Here is a 24,157-nt window from a genome sequence, read left to right as displayed (position 1 = left end):
ATGATGGTACATTTTATGTTATGTACACTTTATGTTATGTACATATTTATTCATATATGTTGATAAATATCATATTTGTTCACAATTATATATATATAATTTAATACTCAGAAACAGGGAGAGGAGCTTATAGAGTGATGTAGGCGTCCCAAGAGGGGGGACGTGTCCGCCCAGATTGGGGTCCTAGGAAGACTGGCCATTGCTGTTTGCAAACCCAGGGAGATGCTGTTGGCTGACCTGGGCTTCCTAAAGGCAGGTGCTGTGCACAGCCACTAGAGGGCAGCATGGACTAGCGAACTGGGCTTTGAGCCCTGGAGCATCAATATTCTCGAGCTTCTCCTGGGGTCCTTAGCTTCTCCAGATGCAAGATGAGAGTAATTCCCACCTGCCCACTGTACATGGTTGCAGCGAGGCTGAGAGAGACAACGAATTGGAAAACTAGAGAGTGAGCGACGTGGCTGTGGAGTTGCTGCAAGCAGAACACACCATCTCAGACGGAGACCCATGCCAGGAGACTGAATTCCTCACCTGTGCAAAGCCCTACCTGTTAGGAGAGTCCCTCCGGGAGTTCCCACACTTCTTCCCCTGCAGGCTGATACCTGGGAACCTGGGCTCAGTACGTAGAGTCAGGATCAGGACAGAGAACAGCATGAGGTTACCAGAGAACCCTGAGCCTTCCTGTTTGTCACCCCCTCCCTAGTGTCCCCCATACCTGAGTCCACACCCAGGTGCTTGGAGGTGTGAACTCCACCCAGCACTTGCCCAGCCCCTCCAAGGCAACCAAGTGCTGCCCACTCCTCTGCTAGGGACACAGATGGTGGAAATGGGGGATTAAAGGAGAGCAGAAGGGGATCAAGATGGGGAGAAGGCTGGGCTGATAAGGAAGAATCCCAGAGACCACTGGGCATTTCAAAGAAATGGTTTTATCAGTTTAAAATGCAGTTCCCATAGGATGAATAGCTACTCATTTAAAAAAATGATAAGCTATGAAATAGGTACTATTAACATTCCAATTCAAAGACAAGCTGCACATCAAAGAATCAGAGAGGTGATATAACTCCCCAGGGCTGCACAGCATCTAGAACGTGCCAGAAACTACTCTGTAACACAGACACCAAAGTCCAGCTGAAAAAATCCTAACTGTCTTGAACCCTTCATCTTAAGAGCTGCGGATTTTAGGCTGCAGACCTCTTGCCTACAAGTGAGATGTACTTTCCCCCATGAGTTCAGGAAGGTTCTTGCACTTATGGTGTGTGAATCACACTAATCTCGTGAATGATCGTCAACTTAGAGACCACGGAGGGCACCCTACTCCTGACCTTCCTGTTACAGAAAAAAATGTGCACATCAGCGGAAAACTAGACTGTCCCCATGCAGCAGTCTTCCCGGGTCTTGGATGCTAGCCTTTCATTGTCTTTGGGCTCTTTTACAGCTCTGTAAATTGTAGGTAACTGATCAGTTCTGTCCTGTCTTAGAGGACACCTCCCACCCCGCATCCTCTTGTGGAAAAACTAGTTTTGCCTCCAGCCACACATTCATTTCAATATTCCTGACCTATAAACGTGAATGTTCTTCTGTTGCCGGTTATAACATCCACCTAGTTCCCTTGTTAGTTGAAATGTTTAACGCAGGTTCATTTTTTATTTGTATGGGAGTCATGATTTCACCTTTTTTTTGAAAATCATCTTTTAAACCTTCCTTCATCAGGTGTTTATGGATGCTCCTTCAGCCAGGGAGGGTGACGGGTGGCCTGCGAGCATCCTCATTAAGCAGTTAAGATGCAGCAGGCAGGTGGCAGCTGCCCCCCAGAGCAGTCACTGAATGGGGTGGGGGGGACTCTGCACAGGTGGACAGAACAAGGTCTTGGCAAGGCCTGGCTCTCCCTTTGGACCTTGACCTTAAAACACAAGCTCTCTAGGTCTGAGGGTCAGGAAGTGCAGAGGGAACTGACTTTCCTGAGTTCTTGTTTGGGATGCGGCTGGAGAGCTGGTGAGGACTGATGGTCCCTGACAGGGTTTCAGCAGGGGTAGGAAGCCTGCCTGGCAGGGGGACCCACTCAGAGGTAGACCTGCAGCGACAGCAGTCCTGCCTGAGCGGGAGGCCCAGGCCATGACCGCCGGCTGCTCCAGGGCACGGGGACGGCCCGCACTGACAGCTGCTGGGAGGCCGGCCAGGTGCTGCTCCCTGCTTCCTGGGGCGCTGCTCCCTGCTTCCTGGGGCCCTGCCCCACCTGGTCCTTCTCCCACATCCCCATCTTACTCCTAAGGAAGCTGAGGCTCAAGGAGATGCCAGGCCCAGCCAGCGGCCACAGTGGGACCACACCCCAGGATTTCTAAACTCTCCATCTTTAGGACCTGGTCAAAGCAAGGTTGGAAGGGCCTGTCCTCTTCCCCAGCAAAGGTGCCCAGAGGGTGAGGGGCAGGGCTTCCTGTAGACATAACCCGTAACAGGAACTTGGAGTTGAGGAAATCAGGCCTTCTCAGCAACGATAAGCTGACATTAGTGGTAGTAACAACTGCTACCATCTCATGGGCAGGGGATGCCCATAGACGTGACCTCATTTAGTCCTCACTCCCATGAAATAATTACTTATGATCCATCCTTCAGACAAGGAAACTAAGGCTCATGCCAGGAGTGGATCGGGCTCTTAATGCCAGGACCTCCTGCCTTTCCTCCACGCCTTTCACCTCCTAGTCAGTCACTCACTTCTCCAATCTCTTTTTCCTTCATCTGTAAAACAGAGATAATTATACTTTCATCATCACAAATAGCATATGACTAAATGCAGTGTGGTTCTTTGGACTGGAGCCTGGAATGGAAAAAGGATATTAGTGGAAAAACTGGTGGAATTGGTTAAAGTTTGAAGTTTAGTGAATAGTTTTGTACCACTGTTGGTTTCCTCGTTTGGACCAGCATGCTGTAGTTATGTGAGATGTTATCAAAAAGGAAACTGGTGAAGGGTGCAGGGTAACTCTCTGTGTGATTTTCTGCAACACTTCTGCAAATCTAAAATTATTCCAAAATTGAGTGTATTATTTTTAAAAAGTGACCAGACAAAGGAGAGAAGCCTTGGGCTCTGAAAGGCACTGCCCATCATTGACCCAAGGACACAAGGATGAGAGCTTTCCTGTGAGCTGGGATGTTTGGCTGGGAGGAGGGGAGGTGTCTGGGAGGAGGGGAGGTGTCTGGGAAGAGGGGAGGGGATCCACTGATGGGGGAGAGGGCAGGGAAGGCGAGGAGGGGGACCCCACCTAATTTATGTGATTTTCTGATTGTTCCCAGGACCAGAGCGATCCCCCAGTGGCCCCAAATGGCTGTGGCCAGGCAGGCAGTGTAAACAAAGCTTAGGGGCTGGCATTTGCCAACTCTGGTTGGCCTGGGAGTCCTGGGGTGGGTGGGGGAAGTGCCCCAACCCGGAGACAGTTATCAAACGAGGGGTGGGTGGTGAGGGGGTCTCAGAGAATCAAGGTGACTTTTAGTCAGTGTGGGTGGCAATTTTTTTTTCCTTTCCGTAAACAGGACAAGGATTCCCTGGGAAGGAAAATACAACACAACTCAGGAATCTTGAGCTGGTCCTTTAAAACCAGTGAGGATCTTGCAAATTTAAAATTCAGACGGAGAGACTGGGTGGAGCAGGAGAGAAACCTGAGAGGTATTAGCCTGAAGGCCTAATCAGAAGGCAGATTCAGAACCGCCAGGGAGGGTTATGAAAACTTTGTTTGGGGCCTGTGAGTCATGGGCCAGGCAGCTTGGGACTGTGGCCTGGCTGAGCCCAGCTGGAACCTCCCCTGAAAAGCTACAAGCTCCACCAGCACCCCAACCCTGGGCAGGGCAGAGCTCTGGGGGGCTGTGCCAAGAAACGCTATGCGAAGGACACAAAGGCTCCAGCTGCCTGGAGTTCCACTTCATTCATTTGTTCATTCATTCATTCATTCATAAAATATTTGAACCCCTTCTGTGTGCTGGCCGCAGAACTCAGTTTAATGAAGAAGAGAGAAAACAGACAGCCTTTGCCGAGGGACGCACACAACCAGAAGGTCAGGAGGAGAAAGTCAGAGAGAGGGATGTCCACTGTGGGACGAGTGGGGCTCGGCCCCCCAGGTGCTGTTCCAGAGCATTCCAGACGCCTGCTTTCTGAGCTAGGCAGCTGGGTGTGGCTGGGGGTGCGGGAAAGGGCAGGGATGAGGTTCAACCAAAGGCAGGCCCAAACCTTCAAGGGCCTCTTGGGCTGTGTGGAGAGGATGGGACTTTGTCCTTGAGGGGAATGGCCAGTTGGAGCAACCCCAAGCCCGGGTAGAATTCCAGAGCCCAGGAACCCAACGACATTGAGTGCAGCTTCCCATTCTCACAAAAGTGGAGACTGGAGCCCAGAGAGAGTGTGAGTCTGCCCAGACTCACACAGCCGGGTGGTGCCACGCCCAGGTGTCCTGACTTCCAGAGCAGGGTTTTTCCCGCCCCTCCCACTGTCTCTATTATCTTCTAAGACCTGCCCATGGACCCAGGCAGGTGTCTGCAAACACCTGAGGTGGAGGAATGAAGGGTGTGGGCAGGCAAATTGGGTCAGCGCTGTGAATAGGCCCACCCGGGGCAGATGATCCCCTGAGGGGGGCGGGGCCGGCGGGGGGCGGCGTGGGGGTGGCGGGGGCGGCAGGCTTCCTGCAGGGGTGAGAGCTGACTTGCCCCAAGGATGAAGTGAGTCACTGGGGAGCCAGGCTCACACTTCCTCCTTCCTCCGGGCTTTGATCTCAGCTCTCCGGAGGGAGGCGCAGCCTGGATTCCTGGGTGCGGCCCTCCTCCTCGCGGGCCCAGACTGGGGTGCCCGCCGTCTGCACCTCCAACTCCTCCACACACCCTTTCTGAGGCCCTGGTAAGTTTCCATTTTGGCCCAGGGTCTGACCCAAGCTCGCCCCGTCACGTGGACACTGGCGGCAGGAAGTTGTAACCTTCCCTCTCGCACGGCTGAGCCCAGCCCCGCTCCTCTCTGCCCTGTGCCGCGTCCCCGCCCGCCTCCCTCTGGGGCATGATCCGAGATGGCAAAGAACCCAAGGTTGCCCAGCCAGCAGAACAGAACAGTGGCATCAGGGAGGCTCTCCTTGGTGGTCAGGCCAGCAGGGAGCCCCTGGACAGAGGACCAGAGATAAGGACCCCAGTGGATGCACTAAGGGCCTACTATGTGCCAGGTGCTAACGCAGCCAACAGCCCCAGGAGGCGGAAATGTTAGTGTCTCCATTTCACAGAGGGAAGAGACTCCCACAGTCAGGGGGACGGGATGGCTGTGACATCCAGACAGCACCTAGGGCCCACTCAGGACTCAGGCTGCGGATTTAAAGTGGGACGGCTGGCAGGGTGGCTTGTCTTCCTCCAGCCACATCCAGGTGCCCAGGCGCAGGTGCAGAGGGGCAGAGAGCTGGGTTTGGCTAGTGTCCGGGCTTCCTCAAGAGTGGGAAGGTTGTAGAGCCCCCGGGTAGGGAGGGCAGGGATGAAAAGGGCTGAGGGACAGTGGGCAGGGCGTGAGCCCGGAATGGATGGGGTTGGGGCCCTAGAGGGAAGGACGTAGGTGAGGGGCAGAGGTCTGTCAGTGGAAATTACGGGGGCAGTGCCGGCCCTGGTCATGGGGCTCTGAACCTTGGGGTGACTGTTGCTCTCAGGAAGTGAGCTGTTTGCTCCACATTGTATCCTCAGCCCACAGGCTTCAGGGGACAGTTCCTCTGTGAACATTAATGGAGTGAATGAGTGGGCACTTGAGGCAGCCTGGGGTGCCGTGACTTAAAGGATATTTGACTTCCCTCCTTCTGCCTTGTTATTTTAATAACCACTTTCTTGAGCTATAATATACATACTACAAAATTCAGCCTTATAAAGTTTTTTTTAACAGTCGTTTTTGGTATATTCACAGAATTGTACAGCCATCACTACTATCTAATTTCAGAACATTTGATAACCCCAAAAAGAAACCCCATATTCCATTTCCCCATCCCCTCAGCCCCTGACAATCACTAATCCAATTCCCATGGGTTTGCCTATTTTGTATGTTTCCATGAATGGAATCAATACATGGTCTTTTGTGTCTGGCGTCTTTCACTTAGCATGTTTTCAAGGTTCATCCATGTTTAGCTTGTACCAACACTTTATTCCTTTTTTTTTATTGAGTAATAGTCCATTGCATGAATACACATTTTGTTTACCCATTCATTAGTTGATGATGGGCACTTAGGTTGTTTGCAGTTTTTGGCTATTGTGAACAATGCTGCCATAAATGTTCATGTACAGGTTTTTATGTAGACATATGTTTTCATTTCCCTTGGGTATATACCTAGGAGTGGAATTGTTGGGACAATTTTTACATCGTTTGAATTCTTTACAATAAGCACATAATTCCTTTTCAGGAAACCAATTAAAATTTTTTTTCTACAAAGATGAGCTGAATCCATAGAAAAAAAAAATAATGGATCAAAATTTGAGATAGGGAAGAGGTAAGGATGGGTTGGGAGCCGAGACTGAGGCCACCACCGGTTGGTGTGTGATTCTGAGCAAATTGCCACCCGCCCTTCTCGGCCTGGCCTGTGAAATGGGGTGGGGCAGAGGACTGAGCTGGAATGAAGATTTTTCAGGGCCCTTCCAACCCTAAGAGCTCAAGGTCTTGAGACGGGCTGGGTTTCCACACCTGGTTAGAGAAATAGGATTAAGGAAATGATCTGGTTTTTTGAGTTCTCTCCCCGAAAGAATAAATAACATGATGTTCGTAGTCCATGCAACAAGGCCAAACTGAACCCAGAAGAATGTTTTAGGTCACTCCCTCTCCAATTCCTAGTTGAGATAAAGAGATATTTAACTCTACCTGCCATTTATCTTCTACTCGAAACCAAGGCTTCTCAAACTAAAATGTGCATAAGAAATCCTGGGAGGTGGGGGAAAAAATTCCTAGGTGGGGATCTTGTGAATATGCAAATACTGAAGTGGGCTCCTGAGATCCTGCAATTCTAATGAGCTCCCAGGTGACGTCAATGCAGCTGGTGCCCAAACCATGATGTAAATAGCAAGGCTCTTTCCCTCCTACACAAGGGAATGAAATGGCACTTGACAGTTCTGCCACCATGCATTAGGGAAATTTATCCTTGTTGGGTGTAGTTGGTTGGATTTCTTACAATTGTTGGATGAGTAGATGAGTGAAAAAACAAAATATATTTGCCTGTTCCAGGAAGAGAGTGAGAGGAAGCAATAATATTTCGTCCTTACAGTAAGATTAGAAGGTCATCCCCACTTTGCAAATGGTGACCAGGCAAATGGCAGCACTATGGCTCGTTCTGCAGTCTGACTCCAAACTCAGCGCCCACTCCCCACTACCCGTGGCCTCCCACATCCTGATGGTTCACTGGACTCGCCTTTCAGCCTTGGATATGGAAACAGTTGCTGGCCCTAGATAGAAAAGAGGTTTAAGATATCTAAACCCTAGGATCTGCTCCTACAGACATGCAAATTTATGTGACAAAGATGTTCCGTGCTGCAGCATTTATAACAGAGAGAAGCTAGAAACTCCATTGCACACCATGGAATTGCTGAAAGATGACATAAAACCGTAGAAACTGACTTCCTGTTAACTTCTATCACCTGTCATTTCTTTCTTGGCTTTCATTACTACTTCTCGTTTGTTTCCTGTCATGTCTATCCAATCTTCTAGAATGTAAATTCTTTGATGACTCGAACATTGCTGGGTCCCTAACTTCTACGCACACAGCAGGGGTTCAACAAATATTTGTTGAATGAATGAACCTAAACATTTTGAGGCAGCAAGTAAAAAAGCAAGTTGCAGAATGTTCTGCGTAGGATGATTCCATTTCTGTTAAAAAAAATGTTTGAATGCAGGTAGAGAAACGTCTGTAAGATCACATATTAATTACTTGGGGATTGGAACTGGGATTGAAGTGTGGGTGAGTCTCCTCTTCCATTGTTTCATTCTGACTTTTTTACTATTACCATGAATTTCTTTAGGAATAATAAAAATAAACAATTTTAAAAGAATAATCACCCAAACTTCTTTCTACGTATGCAAGCATGAATAGAAAAGGATGTTTATAAGGATGTTTATTCCAGCATAATTTATAGTGGCAAAAAATTTGAAAATTATCATTTGCTTACTTTAAAATACATATTGCTTTAACTTTTTACAATGAACATTGTAATGGGCTGAATGTTTATGTTCCCCCCAAATTCATGTGTTGAAATCCTAACCCCCAAGATGATTAATATTAAGAGGTGGGGCCTTTGGGGAGGTGATTAGGTCATGAGGTCAGAGCCCTGGTGAATGGGACTAGTGCCCTTATGAGAGGCCCCAGAAACGTCCCTAACCAGATACCAAATACGCCAGTGCCTTGACCTTGGACTTCCCAGTCTCCAGAACTGTGAGAAAATAAATTTCTGTTGTTTATAAGCCACTCAGGCTATGATATTTCATCATGGCAGCCCAAATGGACTAAGACAAACACGCACTTGAGTAATTGAAACAAAAACAAACAAGAGGGTGACGTGCAGGCTCCCCTCTGGCCCACAGTCCGGGTGCCAGTACACCTGCTAAGCCTGGTTTGTCTTTTCTTCTCCCACACATCATGTGAACGGTGGAAACAGTGTCTGGCAACTGTGACCACAAGTGGGAAATAGGTGATCTGCTTTAGAGACCAAATGCCCCATTCTCTGCTGTCTCCTTAAGGACCAACGTCAGAAGCCCTGCTGATGCCAGGGGCTTGTCCCTTGAATCAGTCCATCACCTCCCAACATCCAGGCTTGTCTCTAGAAGGTGGGGTCTCTCTCTGGCTCAGGCTTCATGGACTACCAACCCACACTGATCACACACTCAGGAGAGGATAACCAAAACCACTGGATAAGGGAGAGCTGGGCTGTGTTCTCGGAGCAATCTGGAGAAATAAGTCAGTCCCAAATCTGGCTCTCTCTCTTGGGCGATTTACCGGCCTCATTATCCCACACAGGCTAGAAGGCATGGTGGTGAACTTCTTGGTAATGATCTCCCCAACAAATGTTAACGCAGCAGTGGACAGAACATTAGGACTTCTTGCCTTCAAGGAGTTGACAGTGTATAATTACAAGTTTGGGGGGTAGAGTGTATGCTTAGCATGAGTGAGGTCCTGGATTCAATCCCCAGTACCTCCACTGAAAAGGTAAATAAATACATACAGTGGTTAAAACAACTTAAGAAATAAAATGTTCATACTCTTAAATTATAGTACATTTTAGATGTTTACATTAAACAAATTCTTTTTAAGACATAGACAAATCACAATGCAATTATGCAGCCACAAGATGATGGGAATTATAAATACATTCTTGCCACAGGCTGCATGGCCTGGTAATGGGACACAAAATTGTCTGGTATGTTGTCTTCTTTCACTCCCGCCTGTGAGTATCGGCCACAGTAGGTAATGTTCAGTGCCTACCCCTGTGTGATCGCTCCGTCACATCACACACATGGTTTGTTTTCATCCCCACGCTTACCTCTATCAGAAATAGTCAAGGGGGAGGGCATATGGCTCAAGTGGTAGACCACATGCTTAGCACACACAACGTCCTGGGTTCAATCCCCAGTACCTCCTCTAAAAATAAATTCAGTCTAATTACCCCCCCAAAAAAAGACCCAAACAAACAAAAAAACCCAGAAATATTATTACTTATTTCCTAATTTGCCAAATGCCCCCTTTTAGAATATGTGTCACAAAACAGAGATCTTCTCCATCCACTTCACCACTGACTGTCACATGGTAGGCACTCCACACATTTTTTTTTAATTGAAGTATAGTCAATCACGATGCGTCAATTTTTGGTGTACAGCATAATGTTTCAGTCGTTTTCCATATTCTTTTTCATTATAGGTTACTACGAGGTATTGAATATAGTTCCCTGTGCTATACAGGAGAAACTTGGTTTTTTTAATCTGTTTTATATATAGTGGTTAATAACTCCTAAATTTTGGTGAAATGAGTGGATATATGATATCCTCACTTATGTGAAATCAAGTGCAGACACACAATGGGATTTAATTATAAGAAAGACTGAATTCCATAAGGCATAATGGCTCCCAGGGCAGATTAGCAGATTAGTGGGGTCCCCCTGACCCTGGCGTTCTATGAATTCACGGAGGTCGTATCTGAGCTGGATTTTGGGAGATGAGTGTGGTGGGGATCTGTGGGGAGAAAGGGGAAAGCATTTTCCACCTCCATCCGCTCTTCTCTCTGAACAACATGATGAGGGAAAAGGCTGTTCAAAAGACTATTACTGATTGAAAAAGCAAGTTTCAGAAGAGTTTCTCTAGAATAATCCCGTTTTAAAAAATTGGAGGGGTGGAATTAGGTTTATTTATTATTATTATTTTTTTATCAGAGATACTGGGGATTGAACCCAGGACCTCATGCAGGCTAAGCATGAGCTCTACCACTTGACCTATACCCTCCCCCCTAAAATGATCCCATTTTTGCAAAAATCAATAATAATATTCCTACCTATAGAAAAAGTTGAGGAATACACACCGTATTGTTGATGGGTGGTAATCTCTGGGAAGATTTTTTTTCTGTTTTGTATTTATATAGTGCTTAAATGTTACGTATTATACATTATATTTGCAATCCGTAAAAAAAAGATAAAAATAACATCTTTACGTTGAATTGTTTTACAATGTATCATATACTTTCCTTTTTCCTTTCTTCATAGAAAGTTCTGTTTTGTTTTTGGATGAGTTGAGATGATCAGTTACTGGAACACTCCTGGGAGTATTTGAAATATGCAGGGTTAATTTGTCTTTAAGCAGAGTGCCCCTAGACCATAGGACCTTAAGTTGATTTTAGGAGGTACAAAAGAATATATGTAACACACATCAGGAAGCATAATAAACTGTAAACTTGCTGCTGAATTTAGGGATTAGAACATTACTGATAATTTGTCTTTCTCTGTCCCATTCCCTGAGTCCTCAACCAGGGAAAATCACTATCTCAAATTTTGTGTTCAACAGTCCTTTCTTTTTATTGTTATTCTCATTTAAAAATAATTTTTATGTTAAGTGCATACCTTCTTAATCAATATATCTATGAAAACGTATCAAGTTGTATACATACAATTTGTGTACTTTCCTATACATATATCTGTTTGTATGGACATCCATATAAAGCTAGTAATAAAAAAAAGGACAGGTGCTCAGGTGTTCTGCCCCAAGACCAAGGTAGGAGGAACCCCTGCCCTGGCCTTTCCTTTAGAAGAGTTTCTGTATTGGTACAGATCTGCTCTGGGGCTCCTCTACCTGTTCTATAAGTGAGGCTTACCTTTCTGCAATGAATAGTTATTGCTTGTGTAATATGTTTTATTTTTCCATGAAAAAACAACCTACACTACCCTCAGGAAAAACCCTGCAACTCATTCACCCAGATTTGTGATTGCTAATGGTGTTAAAATGATATCACTCCCAAGGTGTTTTAGAACTTAACAGGGATCACACTGAAGGCAAAAGAAGAGAAGCTCCAGCAGTGACATTTCAGTTTGAGGTAGCCACTGCAGTGGGGGGCGGGGGGAGGCCAGGAGCATCGTCAAAGAGCCTCTGAAATCTTGTTACCCAGGAAGCAACACCTGTTAGACACCAAGGCCAGTCCTGGCACAGAGGCTAACATTTCACAGCATTGGGCCAGGGGAATTTGAGGAATGTATTTAATTCTCTAATTACAGAGGGAGACTGGAAGATTAGAGACGTCTTCGGTTGGGCCCTGCCATTTGTCTGGGACTCCGGGCGTCTGAGGAATCTGCATCCATACTTAGCTGTTGACCCTGATTCTTTCTCCAGGGCCAAATTCCACCCTTGCACCAGAGTGAGCTCTACCTAGAGTGGCAGGTGTTTTTAGATGAACAACTGTCTATCTTAGGGAAAACACACAGACCACTAGACTTTCTGAACCCCGAAGACCTGAGTTTGCACACTAACTCTGCCACCCTCAGCACTTAATTTGAGTCCCAGTTTCCTCCTTTATAATGTTAGGATAATACTGCCTCTGTCAAAAAGTTCCAGTGAGCTGAGGTATTGGAAAGGGCTTTGTAAGCTGCAGAGCTCCTGCTGAAGGTTAGTTCTATGGAAGAGACATCTGTCTAGCCCTCAGCATGAATGTCATCCTGAGTGATTACTCTCCGTGGTCTTTCCTAATCAAGAAAAAGGAGAGATCTGAGTGTAAGTTTTGTAATTCACTTACCCTAATAACATGGGGTAAGAGCTGAATCCCAGCACATGAATCACAGCCTGGACAAAAGCTTGTTGGAAGCATTTCCCAACACTTTGAGCCAAAAAGTTGTTCATTCCTGAGTGTCCTTCCTCTTCTGCATTCCCCATCCAGCCAAAGGCTGACTCAGTGGTAAGAGAAGCAGCATGAGTTCAGCAACACTGTATTTAACATCTTCTTATATTCCTACATCCAGCCAGACTTCTTTAAGTAAGAAGGGCCCCGGAACCGGAGGTCTTCAAGAGACCTAACCAGAAGTTGTCAGAGATGTCGGCAGGGGATTCCGACGTTAGGTGAGAGGTTGGACCAGATAGACACTAAGATCTCTTTCAACTGGAAAGTTCTACACGGAAGAGTTCCTGCCCTCTGGACTGTATGATCTAGTTAGGGAGACAAGACATGAAGAGCATGACTGTGTGTAGAAAAAAGGCCAAAATGAGTGACAACAAAGAAAATGCTGTAAGACCTCAGAGACCAGTGGGGGCTGGAGAGGGATACGTTCTTGGAGGTGAATCTGGAGGTGGAGCTGGAGAGGTGAGTCAGATTGGGAAGGAGAAAGGCAAGAGAAAAATACATTTGTGTGGCAAGTGGTAATGGACAATATTATCCAAGGTGAGGATTCAATTGAGCAACCATTTGCTAAGTGTATTTGTGGGGCAGATACAAACCTAAATCAGAATTTCAGTCCTAAAGAAATTCTGAAATACTATCTTGGTGTCAGGCAAGTGACCAGCTCTTCAAGGTGACACTGGTTGGTTCAGTGCACAACAGGGTAGGCTGTTCTTTGTTCCAGGGCAGTGATCCACTGGAGTAAGTGGAAACCTGACCCAAGGATGGCCCATCAACATCATGACCAGAGGGACTTCTGGACTCCTTCCTCTATCTGCTCCTCCAGCCCTCTCAACCCTTTTGCAGTCAGTTGCCTACATAAAATCCATTCTATTTGAACTACCTAGACAATTTCCTGCTTTTCCGAACTGTTCTGATATAGTGTTTGAGAAATGGATAATTAAAAAAAAAAACACAGGAGGGAGGGTATAGCTCAAGTGGTATAGCTCAAGCTTAGCATACAACAGGTACTGGGTACAATCCCCAGTACCTCCTCTAAAAATAAATAAGTAAATTTAACTACCTCCCCCCACCAATATAAATAAATAAAAATATATATATAAAAGAAATTAAAAAAAACAACAACAAAAACACATTGTATGGTCCTAGAAGTAATCACAGGGCACTCAGAGGAACCCTGGAGCATGAAAGGCACAATCATTCGTTGGGGTAGCACTGAGACTGGTCTGGCTGGAGCATGGATGCTCTGGCAGGTGGCTAAGCTGAGAGGGAGAAGGCTGGAGAGATTCATTTCACTGAGTGCCTATTGCCAGACATTCTTCTAGGCTCTGAAACTTACATTCCAGTAGGAGATGGAGACAGAAACAAGTAAACGAGATTGCAGGTAGAGATAAGCACAAAGAAGAATAATGCAAGGGAAAGATGGGGGCAATGGTGTGGGAACATTCCTGATGGTCACAAAGGGCCTCAGGCTGTGCTAGCTGAGATCTGATTGATGTCAAGGAGCCATGTGCAAATCTCTGGACAGAGCATGACGGGTGAGGAAACAGCAAAGGTAAAGTCCAGAGGTGGGACTAAGCATTGTGTATTTGAATTACTGTTGCAAGGAATGGTGGCTGTTTTTCAACTGGATGAGGTATGTGGGTTTAACCCATCGAGGCACTCCTTGGAGCTGATAGGTATGGTTTAGTGAGTCAGCCTACGTGACTTGGGCCACTTAAAGTTGGAAGGCTTGGATTAGCTGTCACTCGAGCAAGGGTGGGTCCTTGGTCTGTAACTGCAAGTCGGGGTGTGGGGATGTTAGGGGGCAGCAGCAACACTGGTTGAAGGAAAGAGTACAACCTGCTAGACAGTGGAAGGCTGGAGTGGCTAATCCAACAAGGTCAATGCCACTTGCGTTCTGGACACTGTCGGGGCATCATGGAGCTCACGAGCTCTCACACACACTCTTAGTTCTGTGAGGTATGCAGGGCGGTTTTTATCCTCATATTGCAGAGGAGGAAACTTAGTGAAATGGCTTACGCTTGATCTAGTGAGCTGCAGGCTAAGCTGAGACCCACTTATCCTGACCTCCAAATGAGTGCTTGTTCCTTAAAGAAGACTGTCACATGAACCCCAGCATGTTAGGGGCAGAACTCTAAAAAAGTGCTGAGTGGGTAGAAGCTTGTTTCTGCCTTATTTCACCCCAACTTTATTTATTTAGTCATATCTTGACTCCCCACCTTCCATTTCCAGACACACACAATGACGATAAAGTTAAATGTATTTTTGCAAATGCAAGCATACTGCATTTGAGTATGGGACAAATCTTTTTTCTTTTTTGTGTAATGGAGGTACTGGGGACTGAGCCCAGGACAATGCACACTAAGCCCTACTAATGAGCTATTTCCCTCCCTCCTTGAATGTGGGACAAGTCTTAAATCAATGAAACAGGTAAACTTCTGGAGCAGTGCTCTTCAGTAAGAATATAATGTGAGCCAAACATGTAATTTAAAATGTTTTAGTACCCACATTTAATAATTAAAAAGGGACAGATAGTGGGGGAGGGTATAGCTCAGTGACAGAGTGTATGCTTAGCATGCAAGAGGTCCTGGATTCAATCCTCCGTACCTCCATTAAAAAACATAAGTAAATTTAAAAAAGAAAAACCTAATTACCTCCCTCCAAAAATAAAAACAATAAAAAAGTTAAAAAAAAAGTAAATAAATAAACCAAATTACCTCCTCCCAAAAATTAAATAAAAATAAAATAGTTGGACAAAAAATATTTTTTTTAAAAAGAGACAGATAAAGTTAATTTTAATGTAAAAATTTCCATATGTCGGGAGGAGGGTATAGCTTAAGTGGTAGAGTGCATGCTTAGCATGCACAAGGTCCTGGGTTCAATCCCCAGTACCTTCTCTAAAAGCAAATAAGTCAGTAAACCTAATTACCTCCTCCCACCAAAAAAAATTTCAATATATCAAAAATGTTTTTTAAAACATATGCCGTATATAAAATATTAATGAGATAGTTTAAGTTCTAAGTCTTCAGGATCTGGTATGCACATTATACTTACAGGACACTCAGTGTAGACCAGCCACATTTCAAGTACCCAGTACCACCTGTAGCTTGGACGGTCTTGGGCAGCGCAACCCCAGAAGCAGAGCTGCTAATATTTGAGTTGACCAGTGTGAGGCTGGCAGAAATCTTTTCAGGGGCAAGATGTCTTCTAACGCCCTACATATCCCATTGAATAAGCATGTACTAGGTCATCCTCCAAGAAAAAAAATAAAAAAGAGCTATAGTTAAGTCAACTTTTTAAATTGTAGAAGATTGTATTGGAACAGCTCTCAGATTATCCAAACTTCAGTCCTGGGCCATATCTCACTCATTGCCTGTTTTTGTTTTGTTTTGTTTTGTTGTTTTATGTTTGTTGTTTGTTTTCTCCTATAGCCTGGGAGCTAAAAATGGTTTCTACATTTTTATTTATTTTTATTTTTTTTACTTTTTTTTTTTTGGCTGGGGGAGGGGGGTAATTAGGTTTATTTATTTATTTATTTATTTATTTATTTATTTATTTATTTATTTTTGGAGGAGGTACTGGGGATTGAACTCAGGACCTTGTGCATGCCAGGCATGCGCTCTACCACTTGAGCTATACCCTACCCCCTGGTTTCTACATTTCTAAATGATTAAAAAATTTTTTTGAAAGAATAACGCTTCATGACATGAATATCATGTGAAACTCCAAGCTCAGCGTCTGTTAGAAAGTTTCTGTGAAACACCTCCACACTCGTCTGCTTACATTTTTGTCTGTGGCAGCTTTTGAGCTACAACGACAGAATTGCCACAGTAACTAAATGGTCCACCAAGTCCCAAATAGTATTAGTTGGCCTTTTACAGAAAAAACTGGCTGACCCCTGTACTAGACCAGTAGTTCCCGTCCTGTGGGAGGGAACTAGGGCACTAAGAGAGAAAATGATGGGCCTGAGATCACACAGACCACCAGTGGCTGAAGTGAGTCCTCTTTGGTGCCCTGTTAAGTGTTCTTTTTGCTACACTATCACAAAAAAAGCAGGTAAGCAAAAGCTTCTCTTTATCATGACAATGACTGCTCAGTCCTTTTATTTGCCTATCTAAGAGTCTCACACACAGGCCTAACCTAGGTTTTATTAGGGGCGGCTGTGTCTGTAACCTGGAGGGGGCAGCACTGGCTAAGGTGACTCCAGAATGCAACTTCTTATCCAAGTGATAACTAAAATAGAATCAGTGCATTGTTCTGTCCTTGGGGGGATAAAAGGGAAAAAAGAAAGCAGGTCAAAAGGGACCTGAATTGCTTTTTTAAAATAAAGATTTTAAAAAAGATTTTACTTATTTATTATTGTATTAATTATTTTTTATTTTGGGGGGAGGTAATTAGGTTTATTTATTTTTAGAGGAGGTACTGGGGATTGAACCCAGGACCCCATGCATGCTAAGCATGTGCTCTACCACTTGAGCTACACCCTCCCCCCTCAGTAGAATTATTTTTAAAAATACACACTGAATATTGAAGTATAATATAGCAAAAAAAGTATTAATAGTTTTTATGTTGACTGCACGTTGAAATAGTATTTTGAGTATATTACATTAAATAATAAAGCCTCCCCCCAGGCCTGAATTGCTTTTGATGATGACATGCATACATACTAGTGTAAATGTAAGACATTTTCATTTTTTTTTGGACCAGTTGCCAAAGGTGAGTTCAAACACAGAACATCTCCATATCTAGCTACAAGTGAAAGAACAGAAGCCAAATTGGCAGCGAAAAAAAGGTAGGCATTTCAGAGAAAAGCACCCACGCATTAAAAAAAAAACCCAAAACCCTATTTTCTGAGTATAGGGGAATATGGAGAGGAAATGAGTTCTCTGAGAGCCTTAGGGACAGTTTTAAGTAGGCAGTGGAGCTGTGCTCATGACCCAGATTTGTCTTCGTTCTGAGTGGGCTGATGAAGAGGTTCCATCTCTTCATTTTGGGGATGTCTAATCATAAAGTGTGGCTAGTGAGGCTTGCAGCCTAGTATCAATGAAGTATTTATGAAGTATAATTAATGTTTGCAATGGGCTTTGAGATCCCTCAGATTAAAAGGCGCCCTGTGCAAGATGGAAGATGGGCTGGTGTTACTGTGAGGGCAGATATGTGTTGTGGGTGTCACCACGGTTGTTGTTTACTGAGGTGGCAGGGGGAAAAAGTAGGTTAAGACCAGGTGGCACAATCCTTCAATGTGACCCAGAACTGGACCATGGGAAATCTGTACAGGTGGACTAGCACATCAGATGGTGTAGGGAAATTTCACTGAGAATGCATAAATCCCCAGAGATTAGCTTCATAATCATGCCTAGAATAAATCTGGTGGGGCTAATTAGAAAAACACATATTGCACTTCTGTCTTTACAAGAAGTTGTATTACTCAGCATATTTTTTCCTCAGCCTGAGCTTAACTTCTGAGATTTTCTGAGAACTGAGTATTTTTTTTCTAAGTAATCCTAAAAGGCCGGGTGCTGGGTAACCACAGGAACGAGGCTGGTAGCCTAATTAAGCATCCCCATACTGCAATACTCAAAAACACTTATGGGAATCCCAGTGTGTTCCTAATGTCTAATTTCTAAATTTAATCCTAAATTGCTCCACTGAATCCTCTTGTATGACCTCGGTTAATTATGTAATATCTAATCGCCAGTGATAATGATGAAAAATTGAAAATCATGGCGTGAGTTGACTGACTCTCCATGCAGGTATTCCATCAGGACTAAAGATTAGGCCTTCTCCCAGGAATAAAACTTCAGCGTAAAGGAAATTGCTTTCCAACTCTAGCAATTTAGTATATTAGTTACTTTAGTCCTTAGAATGACAAGAGAATGGAAATGCGCTGAATGGGATTTTTTTTTTTCTGATTTTATTTTTAGCCAGAACTTTGGTCCAAAACAGTCTTCTAATATATGGGAAGACCATACAAACTTACCATGAAAATAGTCCAATGTATTTGGGATATGTTAAGAAATCCTCAGCAGAAACATCTATAAATATAAAACTTTATTCTGTTACCTAGAAAAGTAAATCCACAACTCCAATACTGTATTTATGTTGGAAATTATGATCTACCAGAAAACAAAACAAAGAAGAAAAGAGAAAGAGAGGTATTATACCACTCATGTGCCCAGTATTGTAAACGTAACTTGGAATTTAATTTATGACATTCACATAAAGCTAATTGACTGAGATGGTTTTGGTTTTCTGACCCTGGTATATTTTTGCCTGTTCTGTAGTGTTTCATGGTTTATAAGGTCAAATCCTATTTTATATAATGTTGTATTCCATCTCTCAGTTTCAAACCAGTAGACAGAACCTTTAGGTCTTGGTATATCCCTCAGAGGGGAAAAAAATCCAACTTAACAGTGATTCTGTTTCCATATTTATATCGTGTTTCTCATTTAAGGAGTAAAAAACTCTGTGGACTTAACTCCAACTCTTCCTAACATAATATCTTAGATTTGAATAGCATTTCTCAGATTATAAAGCACTCTTACATCCATTCTCTCATTTTACTGGGTCTTTGGAACAACCCTGTGGGGTAGATACAGCATATGTAGTATAGTTATTTAATAGATTAATTTCTGAAAATTAATCCAATGAGTATTTATTGAATGACCCCTGTTTGCCAGACACTCTTTTAGATAATGACCATTCAGTCGAAAATAAGAGGCACCAAGAGCACAAACAACAAAAATGTTTGTGACTTGCCCAAGAGCATAGAGAGTAAATCCAAAACCGTTTGACTGATGTACTGGATCATTATTCCCATCCTCAGTTGAAAAAGCCCAGATAACCTACTTATCTCAACTCTGTCTCTTAGTACATTAGTGGTATTCCTTGTATAGACTTGCTCAACCACGTCTACTCACCAGCATTTTCTCCCAGACATTCCAGCTTCCGTTCTTTCACAAGATGAACTATTTTATACTCCCATCTAAAGCCAATTCCTTCACATATGCAGTCACCTCTCTCCCACACATGGCAATTCTCTACTGCATCAGTAATGTTGTTTAAAAAAAAAAAGTATTGTAATTTTCTTCCACTTAAAAACAAACGTCTCTCAATTGCATTCCTCCAGCCTCTCACCCTTCACCAGCTTTCACTCCATTTTTCTGCTCTCCTTTTGCAGCAAAAGCAAATTCCTCCCATTCTCTCATTTCTAAGTCAAGTAAGTATTTCTTATAAATGAACTAGGAATGTTTCACACACAGATAAGTAAGCTCAAATATTCAGAGGAACTGGTCACCAAAAAACAAAACTGGTTTTATATTTCTTCGCAAGGCAGAATTACAACCAATGGTTAGAAACCTCCAGCATGATCGTTGTACAAATAGTTTCAATTTCTCCAATATATTGGATGCTATACTTTTTCAAAGTAAGAAATGAGATACAAACCATTTTTTAAAAAAAAAATAGTATTCTTGGACCTCTCAAGGAAGTTGAATTTTCATGACATATCCTCCACACCAGCAACTGATGCGCTCATACCGTCAGAAAAACATCTCAAGTCAACTAACTGGTTTGTTAAGGAAGTGGTCTTTTGTTCCTCAGTTATCTTTTAAGTTCCACATCAGTGATTCTCAGGAGGTATGAGAAAAATCCCACAAAGCAGATGTATCAGAATCCCTGGAATACTGCTATCCCATTTTAGGGAGACAGGCTTCCTAAACCCTAAATGAATCAGTTAATCACTTACCAGTATGAACTGATAAAAGTATAGTGTGTCCTGGAGAGGAGGGTATAGCTTAAGTGGTAGAGTGCATGCTTTGCATACACAAGGTCCTGGGTTCAATCCCCAGCACCTTCTCTAAAAATAAATAAGTAATTACCTTCCCCCCAAAATAAAAAATAAAAAGTATAGTGTGTCCTGGTACAAGGGGAAACAGTTGAAAACTATTCTCTCTAAGCTGGAGGGAACAATATTTCATGAGTAATTAGAAGATACAAACTTAACTACATAATATGCTAGGCTTCATCCAAATTGATAAATACTTCAAAATAAAGATTGTTTCAACAATTATTAAGTATAAATGTTTCAGGATAAAATATATGTAATACTTTGCATTTTACATGCTCCAATAAGGAATGACAAGGTAATACAATTGAAGCTAAAAATGTTAATGTCTGTATCAGTGCACAGGATTCTGAAGGTGGAACTTGAACCCAGGATGATAAATACATTTTCAAATAAAGAATGTAGCCAAACTAGTTAACTGTTTTGGGGGATTTGTGGAACAAGAGCAGGCTCCAATATGACAGGTAGAGAAAATTTGTTAAAAGGAAACTTCTGGGCACTTAACTACTAGGGCATTGCCATTTTTTTGTGATGGAGTCAGTTTGTTATCATTATTCTAATACTTTTACAGGAAGTCCAAGAAAAGCTGCGAAGTCATCAGTGATTATTGAAGTTTACGCTTGAGAAACCAGGGTAAAGTCTGCTTTGTTCCATCTCTAACCACTGCATGACTCCCTGAATCGCCTCCGACGACTGGTGAGCACTGATGCATAAATAAATTCCAGGAAAATCTCTCTGCTAGACTATTTGTCCTACTAACCAAATTCTTACAAGTTCCACATTCAGAATTTGCAGATTTTATAGGATAGTATTCTTTCTCAAAGAAATCCTGTATTATTCGTATCATTATGTAACAGATACAAGGCTACAAGCAAATTTTTACATTCTTCCAGAAGCTTATTAAAGGTTTTGAGTTTCTGAGCACTGATCTAGGAACTTTCTGAAACTTTTGGTACTTTATACCATCATAGTCCCTGGCATCTTTCCCTCCAAGTCTACTGTAGTACTTTTCCAAAGGTTAGACTTCAGACTAATTTTGTTTTCTTCAGTCCAGTCCAATCAAGCTTCTGCCCACTCTGCTCCACCAAAACTGCTTGTGTCAAGATCACCAAGGACCTCCAGGTTGCTCCAAGGGTCAGTTCTCAGGCCTCATCGTAACCTCTCAGCAGCATTCCACAGTGAATCATTGCCTCCTTCAAATACTTTCTTCACCTGACTTCTGGGACACTGCTCCTCTCTTGGTTTTCCTCCTACCTAATTGGTTTGTTCCTACTCAGGTTGCTCTGCAAGTTCCTTTCGTCAGAGATCTCTTAAGTGAGAAGTGCCTCAGGGCTTTCCTGGGTCTTTCCTTCTACATCAACACTGACTCCCTCAGTGATGTCATTCAGTTTCAGACTTTGAATGCCATTTATATGCTGACAACTCCCTGATATACTCACATGAGATTATGTATTACAGATATAATACATGTCTTCAGAACTTCCTCCTGAACTACTCATATCGAACAGCCTATCTAATGTTTCTGCTTGAATTATCTAATAAATACTTCAAATTGAACACGTCCAAAACCAAACTCTTAATATTCGCCTGGAAAATAGTTCTATCCAGTGTTCCCTATTTCAGTTGATTGCAGCTTGATCTTCCTAGTTGTCCAGGTTAAAAACCTCAGGCTCATCCTTGACTCCTCTTTTTATCAACTCTATATTCAATCCACCAAAAAGTCCTCTTGAATTTACCTTCTGAATGTATCCAGGATCCCTTAGTCATTGAAGTTCCCATTTTTCATTTGGATTACTGAAAAGAGCCTCCTTCTGGGCTCCTGCTTCTATCCTTGGTCTCTTATTCTCAATACTTCTCAAAACCTAAGTCATATCATGCAACACCTCCACACCAAGTTAAAGCCAAAGCCTATGGCCTACCAGGTTCTACAGATCTGCCTCCTACTCTCCTTCCTCCTGGGTGTACATCATCTCTTGTACTCTCCCTCTTGCTCATAGTTTCAGCCACACTGGTTTCTTGCTATTTTTCATGTGCCAGTCATGCACCTAACTGATGGCCTTTGCACTTGCTGTGCCCTCTCCCTGGAGACTTTTCCCTAGATATCCGCAGAGTTTGCGCCCTTAGCTCCTTCAAGTTTTTTTTTTTTTTAATATTATATGTGCCTTTTAATTTTTTTTAATTAAAAAAATTGTTATTGAAGTACAGTTACAATGTGTCAATTTCTGGTGTACAGTACAATGTCCCAGTCATGCATATACATATATATATATTCGTTTTCATATTCTTTCTCATTAAAGGTTATTACAAGATATTGAATATAGTTCCCTGTGCTGCTATACAGAAGAAAAATTTGTTTTAGCTCCTTCAAGTCTTAAATACCTTCTTAATGAGGCCTACCCTGATTACCCTACTTAACATGACAAAACATGCTTCCTTTTTCTTATCCTTCTCTATATTTCCCTGAAGTACTTACTGCTCTTTTTATTTTCCTTTATATTATATTCATTCTCTCCTCCCCACCCCCAGCCCCCTGCCTCCTCCCCAGTAAGCTCCATGATTACAGGGATTTGTTTTAATCAGCAATGTATCTTAAGTACCTGGAATAGGATCTGGAACAAGGTTGAGGCTCAAAAATTATTTGTTAAGCAAATAAAAATATTGACTTTAAGAAGTCTTTTTGCTGTATTGTCTAACCAGGCCATTTAAACTGTGATGCCAAAAAGATAAACCTACAGGTTTCATGTAATCTGTAAAACTGTCAGGATAGAATCTTGTTTTAGGGATGACAGTTTTTACTCTGGCAGGACAAACAAATGTTGGATTGTTCAGAAGCTTTTTTTTTTTTTTTTTTTGAGCTTAGAATTTTATTTTATTTTATTTATTGAAGCAGAAGCATTTTTTAATAGATGTATTTCTATTTTTCTAAGAAACATACCATTGGCTGCAAGAATTTGTTCTTTGAACTCCAGTATTTCTGAAGTGCTGAACTTCTGAGTTTTGCCTCAGAGGGGAAAAGACTATTACAGCATGTGGGAGTGCTTAACTACTGCCAAAAATATTTTGAAGAACTTCCCATATTTAAAGGAACTCATTTATCTTTTCCAGGAAAAGGCTATTATTGTTTTAAATTCCCTCCTGTGCCAGAGTTTGGCATAAAAAGCTGTCCTTTCCTGAAATAGAGATATTTAATATTTAATATTTCTCTATATTTTTAAGAGAAGTTACACACAAGCTTCACCAAATGCCAAAAAATAAACAAAATCAAAGGCATGAGCCAAAGGGGCCTAGCACATACCATTTCAATTCCACACTGGCTGTCAACGATCTGGGTAAAATCAAAAGTTTTGGTAACGCCTTATCTCTGTTAGGGGACACAAAGTGATACAGATTAACTCAGAATCTCAGTTTAAGAATGAGAAAGAAAAACTACAGGAACAATGGTTCGATAATTCTATAATTTACTAGTCCTGCCTGGTTTGACAAACTGAAGAGACCTAGGACTACATATACAAACATATTTTCCCTCCTGGGGCAGATCATGAGGCTGTGAGAATTCATAATCTGTTCATTTGAACAGAGCTCCCTGCATGTTTAAAGTTCACCTGTTTCACATAGTGTTTGGGCTTTTTGGCCTAAGAAGTTGGAAAATGTTTTGAGGCCGACAATAGGATGGAAAAGAGGGTTATTCCTAAATTTCTGTTCAATTGCTTTGTCAATGTATGATATTGATTGTAAGAGAGAGGTGAAGAGTGCAAGATACCACCTACTCGTAAGAAAATATTAATGGCAAACATTCTTGTGCAAAAAAGGGTGTGCTTTTTGTGTCAAATGCAGTAGCTAAGGGTGTGAAGTTAAGTACTTGTTTTTACAAATTAAATCAAATTCTAGGAATTAGAATTGTTTAAACAGATACCTCTACATCTCTACAAAGTGAAGGAAGTGTTGTACACTCATTCTCTGAATTTCATCTGTGTGGCTAATA

General features: G+C 42.8%; 1 long non-coding RNA gene across 1 annotated transcript; it reads left to right on the top strand.

Moving 5' to 3' along the window:
- The first annotated feature begins 4,669 nt into the window (after positions 1–4,669).
- Positions 4,670–22,332, top strand: LOC116156769 (uncharacterized). The gene is made up of 3 exons (XR_004140592.2): positions 4,670–4,867; positions 20,747–20,871; positions 21,225–22,332. It is a non-coding gene; the product is annotated as an uncharacterized LOC116156769 (long non-coding RNA).
- Positions 22,333–24,157: the final 1,825 nt, after the last annotated feature.

This window comes from Camelus dromedarius, chromosome 14 (genome assembly GCF_036321535.1).
Source record: "Camelus dromedarius isolate mCamDro1 chromosome 14, mCamDro1.pat, whole genome shotgun sequence".
In the NCBI taxonomy this organism is placed as follows: domain Eukaryota; kingdom Metazoa; phylum Chordata; class Mammalia; order Artiodactyla; family Camelidae; genus Camelus; species Camelus dromedarius.
This window is presented reverse-complemented; position numbering and strand designations above follow the sequence as displayed.